The following is a 14,757-nucleotide window of genomic DNA, read 5'->3' on the forward strand; positions in this document are numbered from 1 at the left end:
TAGGCAGACCGCGCCTTAAACCCATTCCCTTATTTTAAGAGGATAATCTTCGGAAGAAATGCGGGGTTAAAGCTTTGGTACATTGTTACATAGTCATATGGACATTTGTAAAATGTTGAAGGTGTATTATCGTTGATCAGTCTTGTAACTGGCTTTAAATTAGAAAGGGTCAATTCTAAACAGTTAAAGCTTAGGTAGATGATAATAATTTAGATTCATATAAACATTCATAATAAACTGCTAATATGTTCTGATAATAATACTTAATGAAAACGCATATGTTTCTAAACTTAACCGCATATTATAATTATACATAAATTAACATCAAAGTTCTTAACCCTTTCTCGGGTTTATCGCAAATGTAGAAGGATGAACACTGCTCTCACCCTCCAGCAAGTCCTCCTTTAGATGTTTCTTATAACCGTCTATTAATTCCATAGCCTTCACGACTGCTGGCCAAGGTATAGTATTTTCACCATCAAGAAGGGCGTATGATTCTCGTCACAAAATGTGACACCGGTGATAAACTGACGGTCCATGTCACCTTTGTGTCTTGTTTTTGTCTATTAGCTTCAAGTTGTCGGGCTATCTTTGTCTCTTTCACCGTGATAAACTTCATCTCGCGCTTCAAAAATGTCCACCTCTGTTGTAGTGACTTTGCATTCACTTCAACTATGTCCAGTTTCTCGTACATGACCCTTCCCGATGTTCTTCTAATACTTCGTTTTACCAAGCACCTCAATAAGATATTGATCCGGTGAATCTCTTTCGCGTTTCATTTCAAATGAGATCATACTCAACGTTAGCGAGTTTTTTGCTCGATATCCGACATTATTTCCACATTGGTAACGGAACTCATATTCTGGTTCTGGCAAAAAATAAACATATTTTAAAAAGAGTGATAATAAACTTAAGGCATTATGGGAAGTACCAACTTCAACCCTATTTAAGGCCATACTATAGGGTAAAACAAATTAACGTGGGCTTTCACATTGTATAATCATGCAAAGAGCAAACAATGTTATTGTGAAAACAGATTACAGCAAAAGGTAAAATAATCTTCTCCTGCAAATATTAAGCACAATGCCAGATTGAAATATCTACTATACTTAATTTTGGCAAAACGTTCGAGCCACAAATGCAGTTTGATTTTCAGACCTGAAACAACTTTTAATTCGTCTGGGGACACTATAGTATATATTTCTTTTCACAAGATAAAAAAACATACTGATTAATCAAATAATACTTATAAATGAAATAATCTGAATGTTATATAGGCTACTATTTACATAAAGATATGCATTTCTTTTGCAGGGATAAAATAATAAGAACAAAAAAAAACCACAAACCAGAGCACCTTTTCAAGGGAGTGAAGACGTTTTCTATATGATTATTCCATAGATTTTGTAATTAGCATACTAGTTTAGACAAGTATTTATAGTGAGTTTTATATTTAAACGGATTTTGAAACAGTCTTGAATGGCTTTTGTAAGTATTTCTAATATTAATTAAATAGTATTGTGTCGTTTACTGTCATTAACATTCAATACATTTTTTATATATATGCTATATCAAAGTGCACAACAATATTTCCTATGAACATTATCAATAAAATAAATGTTCCTTTAAAGGCATGACAATGGACATTGGCAGGAATACATTATATACGAACCTTTATTTGTATGAAATAAATTACCAGAGCATATTAGAATTCCATTACTGCATTATTCTTGCAATAATATTCAATATACTTATTTACATGAAGATATGCATTTCTTTTGCAGGGAAAAAATAATAAGAACAAAAAAAAACAGAAATTAGAGTACCTTTTTAAGGGAGTGAAGATGGTTTGTATGATTATTCCTTAAATTTTGTAATTAGCACACTAGTTTAGATAAGTATTTATAGTGAGTTTTATATATAAACTGCTTTGGATAAGAATAGGAGAAGTTACAATTTATGAGTGTAGTATTATTTGTCTTTTCACATGCATTAGTTTACAACTGCCATATGACACATGTCTCATTTAATCAAATAATCATGAATAGTGGTGTCTTTTCACCTGAATTATTTTACAACTTGCATCTGAGAGTATAATTATTAGATGCATTAATTTATATTATTTAATTTAAATGGTACATTGTTAATGGACATTGTAAATACAGTGATGGGACAATTCTTTTCATGATGTATCGAAAATCCAAAAATTATAAAAGGTACTACGTCAATATAATGAAATATCATTAACAAATAAGAGAATGTACTTATATTCTTATATTCTGAATGGACATTGAAAATCAACAGTAGGTACAAGGGGTATGAGGTAAATATAAAACTTATACTCAAATGTACCTCAGCTATTTATATATAGTATTACTCGGTTTGATTTAATAGAATAAAAGCAAGTTCGACCGCTGGTCGGGAAATTGATGTTGGGATAGAGTCAAAATCTTCTTCTTCACTGTCTACAACAACAAGATTTACTAACTCGGGTGCCAAATGATATTGAAACAGGTGCAATGTCCTCCTTGTTAAGAGATTGTCTGTCAAGTAACAAAGACACCTTCGGAAAACCACTATATTATCCCTGGTAGTCGTTCTAACCCCAAATGAAATGCTTGTCTGTAATCTGCTTTCATATTCCTCTCTTAAACGGGCTTCCTCATTGTGTAAGATAAACATCTTAGCCCAACACTTGTATACTACTTCCTTGTTATGTTTGTCAGCTTGATTAACTTTTTGAACGATTTGTAGCATGTAAGTTTCATCTTGTAGTACTGTGTTTTTTGCATAGTTGTCCTCCACCCCTGTAATTATGGCGTCCTTCCCATTGAATAGCCGTCCTAGCATTGTCTTCTTTGTGTCAAGATGATGTTCAATGAATTGTTTTCTGTCTTCCTCTTCAGAATTTGTTACCAATCCCAAGAAAAATAATGACATGATTTCCTCTATAGACATATTAAAAATGGTTATTCCAAAATGTTCATTGAACGATAGCATTTAGAACATCATACTGTAAACTTTAAAAACACTATTAATTAAACGATGAACACTGTGAGCAATATTCGAAATTGAGTAAATTGTACAATTAGTATTTTAATTTACCTATTACTCCTATTTCATATGTTGTACACAATTTTCCTACTTGCCCCATTTATCCCAACACACGTAAAATCTCACACAATTGTAATCAAGAAATAACATCCCATTAAACTTGACATGAACATCCAATTAAACTGAAAACGATGAAAATGTAACCAACAAAAGAGGCGTGATTTTCAGGTGATTTTGTCAATGATTTAAATCAACCAAGTATAATTACCTAAGAAATACACCAAAAGAATGGACGAAATTCAGGACAAGTTAGTAAATGAACGTGATTACCTGGGAATGAAGAAGTATTGAAAATGAAGGTGGAGTATAACCAAAATTTATGGAGAAGTTACCTAATACTCCGTAGTTGAAAGAAGTATTTTCTTTGGAAATATTGTTTGAAAGAAGTATTCCTTTTATCTATTTTAGATCTACACCTAATTGTGGGTTTTATAATTGAACATAAATTGGCTATACTTCCATAATAGGTATTATTAGGTCCACCCAGGTTACGTGTGTTGGGGTTATTTGGGCAAGTAGGAAAATTGTGTGCAACATATGATATAGAAGTAATAGTTAAATTAAAATACTAATTGTACATATTTACTCAATTTTGAATATTGTTATTTCCCTTCTCATTTCTGCCCTCTTCTCATATGATTTGTTTAAATATTAGTGTATACGGAGTATATTTTCTTGTTTTCCTTAAAATGAACATTCTTGTATTAAAATGACCACGCACGATATAAATTAATTGTATTAATTGTGAGATCCTAAAGCAAGAAAGTTACACAGGATGTAAATTTGTTTTCCGTAAAATGAACATTCTCGTATTAAAGCAAGAACATCATTGATTTTGGTGAACATTTGTTTTCCTTAAAATGGACAATTGATCATTATAGAATGTACATTATAATATGTAGCTTGGGATGAATGCACATCCTGTACACCTTTGGTGTACATACGCCAAAGATCAAAAGTACATTATCAATACAGCAAACCCAATAGACATCAACTAACGCCAGATATGTCGACAGCACAAAAGAAAACTAATAAATCATATTCAGGAACTATTTGTGAATGTCGTGACACGCTAATGCATGTCTAATAATGCTGTTACGATGTTTGTTGTGCTCAAATGTTAGTAGCGTGCATAGGTACTTGAATATCAGCATTGTTACGATCTCATATGCAAAAAAAAAAAACATGAAATTAGAATTTAATAACCAACAAGACAACATTTATTTGTTCTAAATAAGTTACAATTAAAATGTAAAACTCACATCAATTTTGGACAGTCCACAGTCCCAAGTGGCTATTCCCATAAATGTTTCCATGTGCCTCATGGTGTAAATACCACAGTCAAAAATATTTATGTTATTTTTCCATGGAAGCATTGCTATTGTAGGATCTATGCCCATTACTGTATTACTTTTCTCCATAGTTGATTGATTTTCACCCAAAAACCGTGCAAAAGCATCACCCTGTAACACAATAATAAAAATTAGACGAGATGAACCATAATGTACATGAATTTACCAATGCAAGTGAACGATAATAATTCATAGTTGATGAGGAGAATGTAAATTTACCAGTTCAAGTACACTATCACCATACTCTTCTAAGACACTCCCCCTTCTAATGCGATTGTCAAGAATCATGAGACATTTCCTTGGCAGGTCGAAAACGTACAACACAAAATGATTCTCAAGTGCAATAGGGAAGAAGAACTAGCATAAGGGAAAGAAACAATTGTAAGGTCACTGACAGGTAAAGGTTAATTTCATGTTAAGTAATAGCACATTTTGAAAACTTTGACAGTACATTCACTGACTTCTATTCAAATACACTACTACAGTAATACTGAATTTAATTTCAATTACTAAATGAAGTGAGGGAATGACTAGTTCAATGGATGGAAGATCAATCCACTCAAACTCATTTAATTCTACTTCGATGCGACGCTTGAAAGATTTGTAACGATGATCATCAATAGAAGCACCTGTGTTCTTCATTAATAACAACTGCACAATGAAGATAAAATTTTAGTAATGTGAAAATGTTGGAAATAGTAAACTGAAAAACATGAAAACAATGACCAAACTTACATATGTAAGTGTACTAAAAAAGAATCGTGTGGGATTGGTTGGATTCCCATCCTTTTCTTTGTAGTTTAGATATGCCGACCAAGAATCTATGACAAAGCTTGAGATATAGTGATACGGTTTTAATGACAATAGTTGATCCCAATCAAGGACATTATATTTGAACTCAAATAACGTATTACTGCACAAAAAACAGTAATAGCATTATGATTAGCAGCAGATATGTAAAGATGAACTATGTAAATGAATATAAAATATTAAATCTTCTGTATGTAATTACCAACTGTTATCCACAGAGCCCTGGCCAGTGAACACATAATTTGAAATCTGATATTGCATTGATGTCAAAGGTATGAAGGGATTCGTGTCGTCAATAGCATCAAAGAGAGGTTCACAGGAAGGACTCTTACTAAAATGATATTGATTCCCTATTTTCAGAGATAAAGGTGGACGATCAGCAGACAGTTTCTTTCTTTTTTTTACCCCGCTCTGGTGCTGCATAAACAGAAGAGTCCTCATCTTCTAGGAACACACCTAAACTAAATGACATCCTTATTCCTCTCAGCAATTAATTTTCTCACTTTACGAAGAGCCGCTATGTGTTTGCTAGCAGAAGTGGGTTGTTTGTTGAAAACCTGGTCTGTTTGATATGACGTTTGAATAGGTGTTTCAGTTAAATGAGCAAGAATTTCTATCGGTGGCACTTCTGCACAGCTTGTTCCTAAGGTAACCCTAACAATGTCATGTTTGTCCCTCACAATCTGTTTAATGCGTGGCCAGTTACAAGATGGATCAACAATCCCATCTTCAATGGGGCTGTCAGGAACATCAATCAACAAAGGATAAGAGGAGTTTTTTAGGATGCTACACGAAGTGCGACGAACTGTAATACTCCGTATTTTTGAGTCTTTGGGTACTCTATCGAGTAGGCCTTACTCTGTCGAGTAAGGGTAAGTTGCGTTTTAGAATAGTTTATGACCTGTTGGGTACTCGATCGAGTAAGGGGGTACTCGATCGAGTACCTTGGGTACTCGATCGAGTGTCCGGTTTTACGGGGAGTTTTCTCGGGTTTTGTTAATTATGCGATTAAGGTATTTAAACATATTCGTCATTATTTTAATTCACTTTTACAAAACCTAAAACCCTGTTTAAGAGAGAAAGCAGCCATTTCATCTTCCTAATCGCATTCTTAGCAATTCCCGGAGTTCAGACGGTCGGTTCTTGTCGTTTTTCGTGTCGTCGGATTCCTTGCGTCGAGGGTAAGCTTTTAATATAGTTTTTATAATGTTTTGTTAACATTGGTTAAACCCTAATTTACGAATTGGGGGTTTTGGTGTGTAGTTTGTGATGTGTAGTCTTTATGTGCTGTATGATAGGAGGAGAATTCGTAGAGGAGCCGTTTTGATACAAACAGTAGATACCGTCTGCGTGTTGTGCTTTCCGGGGGATTTCCTACTCGATTAGTCCCATAATGGGATATTGGTGATGTCTTTGTAGTTAGTTGTTTGATATGATGATTGTGATTGTGATTGTGATTGTGATTGTGATTGGTTGTCTATGGCTCTCGAGATGCGTTCTCGGTGAGTGGGGTCACTTGCGGGAGTGACTTCACGCCCTAGTTTCGCCCTTCGTGGAACCCGCCACAGGAGGGGATGTGCACATTAATGGGACAGGGTTATCGCTCGTACGATGAGCGGGGCTTAGGTGGGAACGGCTGCGGTCCCCCACCGGGCGGCGGTCCAAAGGGATGGTCGGTATTGAGACGATGGGAGTTGGTGGTGTGTGTGTGTGTGTGACAGCCAAATTGTCTGTTTATCTTATTGTTGATATATGTATTGAATTGTGTGATTAGTACTGACCCGTTTAAATGTTTTAAAAACTGTGGTGATCCATTCGGGGTGGTGAGCAGCTTATTGAGCAGGTGTGATATGACGCGTATGGGATAGGCTGGATGAGTCACCACGTGGCGCTTAGAAGTCTTCCGCGTGTCGACGAAGTCTAGTAGCTTTGATAGTTTTAGTCAGTAGACCGTATGAGAACCTTGTAATTTCTTTTATTAGTTTTGGTTTGAACCTGTAATCACTTAATCTATAATTACTTTAAAAGTACGTTTCTTTATTGTCTTATGATATTCGCACCTCGGACAACCGAGATGGTAGTATCCTTATACCTGAGTGGTCCCGGTAAGGCACTTGGAGTATGGGGGTGTTACAAATGGTATCGAGCGACGATTTTGGAACTCAGTAACAAATGAACATAATGAACATATGGAGTCTAATAAAATGAACTCCGGTGTATGTGTAATGGGAGCCCCGACCGATGCTAGGTTTTGGGTGAGTAGGCGCCCTCACTTCAAAATCTTGGCCCCATGATACTTAAGCCAGTCACATGGTATGGGAACGTGGAGTCCGTGTGTATATGTGCGACGTGTATGTTAATTGTGCTGTATATGGTTTGTTGAAAGCATGTTGCATGATAGTTGGTTGACATGTTGGTTGGAATCGTTGGGAAAGTATATGAGAATGATGAATGATATGGTAGAAAAAGAAAGTAGTTCGTATATGATGATGTGTGATGAAGTGGATTTGTAATGTTGTTGTATTAGCAACATGGAAATAGGATTTGTAGTGTATGGGTGTGGCTTGTGTTATGAAAAGTTATGAAAATTTAAAACATGCGAGTAATACATGATTGAAAGTTGAATGTTATATGAGCATGATAGATGGTAATGTTTGACTTTTGGTAAGTAGTAGCATGAAGAATAGAGGTTCAATGATATGTGTTTTGTATAACGAATTGGATGAAAAGCATGATGGCTGTTTATAACGTGGCACTTAATAACACGAAGTAGATTATTTTGTTGATTGTATGAGGAGTCGCGCAGATTTGAATGCATAGTACGTTGGGGTATGTGAGATAACATGCGGGTAGTATTCACGAGTCTGCATGACTCGATCGAGTGGGTTTGATTCGATCGAGTGGGTACTTGTCGTTATTTTGACCAGAATCGTGTTTTTGGGCACTCGATCGAGTACCTCGGGCACTCGATCGAGTATGGGGTCACTCGATCGAGTAGCCAGGCTACTCGGTCGAGTAAGTCAGAGATCAGAAGGTCTGTTTGGGTTCTGGAGTCGGGGCACTCGATCGAGCATGTTGGGCACTCGATCGAGTAGCCTCAACTCGATCGAGTAGGTTCTGGTACTCGATCGAGTGGGGTCTGTGCAGATCATATGCGTATTTCGGGTCATATGTTTGTCTTTTGACATTCGTTGCATATTACGTTTAATTCAAAGGTGTTGTATTACTTCTTTATGCATTGTTTTACGTATGTGTTGGTCCTGGAGCGTAAGTTACCCAATCTTATGATGTAAAGAGTGGCACTATGATGAGTATGAGTTCGGTGGGGAGGACATGAGTTATATGTGATTATGATAGATGGTGGAAAAAGAAAAGGAAGATTGGTATAGTCTATTGAGGCATGGCGCACGTTTTGCGAGACGGGATGAGTGATATGATTGTGTGTTGAGTAATGTAAAAATAAGTGAATATAGGCAAGGGATGATGTGAGTATAATGAACGTGAGAATGAAAAAAAAAAAATTGAAAGTAAGAATGTGGATAGTGGCAGCTTGAGATGTGTAAAGAGTTATGGAAGGAAATGGTTAGGAGTCGTGTGGGTTATGGATTTATGTAGTGAAAGTTCGTTTAAAGGGGTTGAGAAGAGTAATATATAGTGAACTTTGTGGAGACATGTCGCGAGGTGTATTTATAGACAGTGAGTGAGTTTGGGAGGTTTATTAAAAGATGAAACTACTGTGTGAGTTCCTTGGGTAATTGACGGTATTAAATGAATTCTGATTTCTAGAGATGTAAAAAGGGAGATGCAATTGTTTGAACATTAAACGTTGGTTCTATGGATAGATTAGTGGCAAGTATGAGTGATAGCATAATAAGAGAAGATCCATGGGAAGAAAGAGTGAGATGATGTCGGTAGAAAATAATGGAACTGAGTTTTGGAGCAACGAAGGGGTGACCAGATTTCTAAAGAGTTAGCTAGAAGGAATAAGGAGTTGAACTATTAATTGGTATTATTGAGTGTAAAGAGAAAAGAAGGATAAAAGTAAGCTGAGGAAAATGTTCACCGAAGCTATGTGATATAAAGATAAGGAATCATCGAAATGTGTGATGGTATCACGAGGATGTTAGCTAAAGGTTATATAGGAGTTTCAGGACAACATGATTGGTAATGAGTTTCGAGGAATTAAGGGAGTAAGAAGTTGGTGGAGCATTGGCACGATACGAGATATTTGGTGGAGAGTTGGATGACAATACAAATAAGTTAGCTTTGGGAATAATGTTGAGGTAATTGATGCGGTCGTTTCTACACCAAAAATAAAATACCTAGATTACTACTAACAGAAGTCAGCGGTAAGTAGGGTCGATCTCCACAGGGAGGCTAAGTTGCTATCTATCTGTTTAATTCGGTCTGTCAGGGTGTCACAGTGTGGGGGTTTTGAATTGATATTCTAAACTAAAGACTAAAGCGAGGGAAATAAATAAGAGAAATTAACAGTAAGAGAGAAGGGAGTATGCTAGGAGTCGGTCCACCGTGGCAGCTATCAGATCTTATACTATCGGGAATACTAAGGCGATTAGACTATTGATAAGAAGAGCTATGGTCGTCACCTTTCGGTCCTTAAACCGCCCTAGAGCGTAAACAGCTTAACTTTCGCCCTCACTGCAATACCCTATTGTAATTAAGCAAGCCTTCCCTTCCAATCTTTCGATCTAGGTCGTGGTTAACTAAATTTATGGTCTCCTCGCATGCATTCATTCGACCGGATAACGCTTAAATTGCCTAATACAATTCTTATCGCAGGGCTAATCTATTTAATACAATTAAAGCATTGCTACCACGGCTTCCTTAATCCTAACATACTAAGGGGAATTTAGCTAGACATAGAATTAATAAGAGCAATAAATAAAGAGGGAGAGGGAATAATAACCATTAAATAAAAAGAGAGAAAGGAAGAAAGAATTACTGAATTAAAGAGATCCTAAATGAACAGAATAAAAGTAACAGTGTATAGAGAAAAGGGGAAGAGCAACGTGATCCTTGGATGATTACAAATGACAACCTTTACTCCTATTTATAAGAAAATAGGAATAGGATTAAACCTAATGACGGAAAATAACTAAAAAGCCCAAAAAGAAAATCCACTCGATCGAGTAACTAAATCACTCGATCGAGCAAAGGCATAAAAGGAATTGGTCGATCGAAAGGAAACATAGTCGATCGAGTACTTATTCATCCTAAAACCACTCGATCGAGAAGAAGTGGCTCTCGATCGAGCAAATGGGCTCTCGATCGAATAGAAATAGTTCTCCATCGAGCACTTCTCAGCGCGTAATTCCTGCTTCGCGCACTGAACTTCAAACGGCTGCCATTTCTTCGTTACTTGGTCAAACAGGGTGATTCCGGTGGCATTGGAAAGCTAAAAGGACAAACTTTCATCTCCAATTGGAATCACCTGAATATCTGTTGTAGAACTCGAGATATGGCTCTTACAAGCAGGAACTAGCAAATTGAAGCACTCTCTTGGCTCGCCTAACTTCCTTAATCCAATGCGCATCTCAAAATAGCTTCATTACCGCTCCAAATTCAACTCATCTCCTAAATGCATGCGTAAGGACATGTTTTAGGCTTGTTTTCACTCCTTTCGGGTTCATTCCTGCAAATAAGACAAAATAACCCAAAGTAGCATATTCGGGGCATTCCGTAGCATAAAACCACGGTAAAAGCATAGAGATGCGTGCATAAAATAGGCTAAAAGGACTATATAAAATGCACGTATCAAATCTCCCCAAACCAAACCTTTACTCGTCCCCGAGTAAACTAAAATGCAACTAAAGGAACGGAAAAGATAACTCAGAGCTAGCTACAAATGCCCACTTAAGCCAATTTAATGCAGACAAACTAACACTTATAGCTAAACAGTCAAATGCAAACGAGTTATAAGATATTTATAATAAAGATGAACCGTCGACCTTGCTAGACCTTCAATAATGGACTCTCACGGGTCACTCTTCTCTCATGAAGCAAGGGGTGAACAAATATATGTAAGAGAGAAAGAAAAATTAGCCGCTCACCTAAACTACGACCCACATAAACATGCATGCAGCTAATATGATAGACAATTCTAACTACCAAACATACATTCCAACCAAACAAGGTCCTGTCACAAATGTAGGGCTTACAAAAATATGGTAAAGTGAGGCAATGGGTAAGAAAAGGCAAAACATGTATGGGAATGTGGAGGTATAGGTGATCAAGCTAGTACCTAAACAGAACCATATGAGACATATCCATTTCCAACTCAATTATAGAATAAAGCACATGCTCTTCATTTGGCATAAAACTCACCAAACCGAACTAAAAATACTCCTCATATGATATAAGATAGAACATAGGAGCAGAAACCGCCTAATCAACAAACAACATCTCTTTTTTTTCTTTTCTTTCTTTATTTTTCTCTCGGTTTCTTCTTCTTTCTTTTTCGAATTTTTCTTTTTTTTTTTTCTATTTATTCGAATTCTTTTTTCGACTTCTCTTTTTTCCTTCTTTTCACATCTTTTTTCATCATCCTCCTTTCCTTCATAAATTACCAACTCCAAGTCAACAGATACAGGCCAAACTTGATACAATAGACAATATACCGCAGAACAATCTAAACTAGCTTGACAGGGCAGGCTAAATTTGGAATGTAGCTAAGGGTCAACAGGCAAATTTAGCTAATGTGGAGTTTATGGGTAAAAATGAAAGAAAAGGGAATTCGTAAGCACCTCCCTGCATGTGACACCAACCACTAACCCGAATGTATGACGGCAAAAAGCAATTGAATTTCATATACGTGCAAATTGATGATACATGTTATGCAAGGAGTAACTACTCACAATCCTACATGAAACTGGTCATAAATGACACCAGTTTATAAGGCTCTAATTCCTTAGAAATTATAAGTAGGTTGCCAAAATTTCAGGTCAAGTCTATTCGTTCAGCTAAATTTTAACATTAACTCGTAGACATGCAATAAGACAAAGTTAGAAGATAACATTTTAATGCAAGGCTTAAGCAAAAAGACAGTTGCAGTGCAATTTCATCATGGAAATCGGCCGTTCCGACTCAACCTATATGCTAAAATAAACGTGAAAATTTTTGAATTTTTAACAATTTTTCAAATTTTTATTGAATTTTTGAATTTTTTAACAAAAATAAACAACAATGCAAACATAAATTAAACGTGATAACTGAAATGCAGTAAAAACAAAATGCAGACACAGATATGGATGCATAACCTCCCCAAACCAAACCGTACAATGCCCCCATTGTACCAAAACATGGAAAGGAAATGCAAACTGAAAGAGGAAGAGAAAGTAAGTGCGGAAAAACTCACAAAATAGCGCGAATAAGGGGACCTCCCCAAACCGACCATGAAATGGGAGGTTGCTAAGGCCCGGAAAACCGTCTCAGGAAGCTAATCCAAGTCAATAACACTCGATGGCAGTTGAACAGTGGTCGATCGAGTGAAATGGGCATCCAAAAACTGCTCGATCGACTGGAATAGTGGTCGATCGAGTGGTTCTCTAATCTGCAGGTGGTCGATCGAGTACAATTGCCACTCGATCGAGTGAATTCATCAGCAAAAGTGCTCGATCGAGTAGAATGACTACTCCATCGAGTGATCCTCGGTGTAATTCCTGCAAAACGCAATAAAAACAGCCCGCAACTAACCAAAACAAGCTTAACTGAGACCGTCTATGGTATAATAACCATTTATTACAACTTAAGGTAAATAAAAATGTAGAAATAAATCGCCGGGTTGCCTCCCGGTAGCGCTAGCTTCATCAGTCCCAAATCGACCTTCTTTTTCTTCGAGCCTCTATAATTAAATACAATCAAAACAGCTCAAAGAGCGCAGCAACCTGTCAAATAGCTGCGCATGTGCTACACAACAGCATAAGTAGCACCAAAGTGGAATCAAGAAATAGGAAATGAAATTAAACAACCGTTTGAGTCTAACAAATTTCCTATGTGAGCTCCTAAATTTATCCACATAATAAAGGAGCGCGGGAGCAATCACAATATATAAGGGTCCCGATTCAGATTAGCAAACTTGAAATGATAAGGACGGTGAAAATTCGTTAAATTATGCGTCCACATATGAGAGGGTGTAGCATTAAAAGAAGGAGCACAAATTAAACGAGGCAATATACTGTTAAAACAAACAATAATGAAATTATCGCTTACTACCTCGGGTTGGTCGCTCTCAACGACGGAATCACTGACAAAGGAATGCATTACCTCATCCGTGCTAGGAGCAATTACCGTCTCACCGCTTCTTCATCAACCTCCTCGGTGGAACCCATCCCGTAAATCGCAGCTTCTTCAAGTGTATCCGACTCGGTACCGTGAATAAGGGAGGTTCACCGTAACCTTCATCATCGTCAAACTCGTCGTCCAATATGAACCCAAGTGACGAATTAAAGCTCCCAATGGCCAATTCGATCGATCGAGCGAATAATCACTCGATCGACCACTTTCCTCCCGCATCTCACTCGATCGAGTAACAAAATCGCTCGATCGAGCACTTTCCTCATGCATGTCACTCGATCGAGAAGAGATATTACTCGATCGAGGACTTTCTTCCGTACAGCGCTGATATCCTTGCATACGTTCGAAATACGATAGAAAGTCCTCATCCGAAATATAGAAATCATTTTCAACATTGGGCAACGCGGGTTCTTCATGGGAAAAACCGCTCTTGGTCAAGCACACCTCTTCCGGTTACCGAGCATCCGACTCACCATTGTTAGCCGAGCTATTCCGACCTTATCTCATCTACGCCCGCGAAAAATCGTCTATCATATTCTTGCATTAAAGATTTCAGCTCCGCAATTTCTTTTTGTATATCGAGGATCTTGTTGCGGTGGCCATTGATAGGGTGGATGTGGCGGCACAACTACTGCATTGTGCTCAAGAAAGACCACATCCCCAAGATTTCTTCCTTTCCCAACTAGCGGTTTCTCGGCTTGGGCTTCAAACCGAGCAATTAGTCGGGAGACAGATGTCATCTTGGCAAGAGGGATCGAAGGTACTCAAGCCTTCCCTTCGGCAATCTCCCTCGCAGTGCCTAATAAACCCGTAAGCCTATCAAAACAAAGACTAAAGAAAAAGATAAGAACAGCCTCAAGGTAGTTAGTCTTCCCTTGAGGCGAAAGGACAAACAAAATAAAACAGATAAAAAGCGTCGCCTCCCAAAGAACGGCGCCAAAATTTGATGCGGTCGTTTCTACACCAAAAATAAAATACCTAGATTACTACTAACAGAAGTCGGCGGTAAGTAGGGTCGATCTCCACAGGGAGGCTAAGTTGCTATCTATCCGTTTAATTTGGTCCATCGGTGTCACAAATGTGGGGGTTTTGAATTGATATTCTAAACTAAAGACTAAAGCGAGGGAAATAAATAAGAGAAATTAACAACAAGAGAGAAGGGAGTATG

Source organism: Silene latifolia, chromosome Y (assembly GCF_048544455.1).
Source record: "Silene latifolia isolate original U9 population chromosome Y, ASM4854445v1, whole genome shotgun sequence".
NCBI lineage: Eukaryota > Viridiplantae > Streptophyta > Magnoliopsida > Caryophyllales > Caryophyllaceae > Silene > Silene latifolia.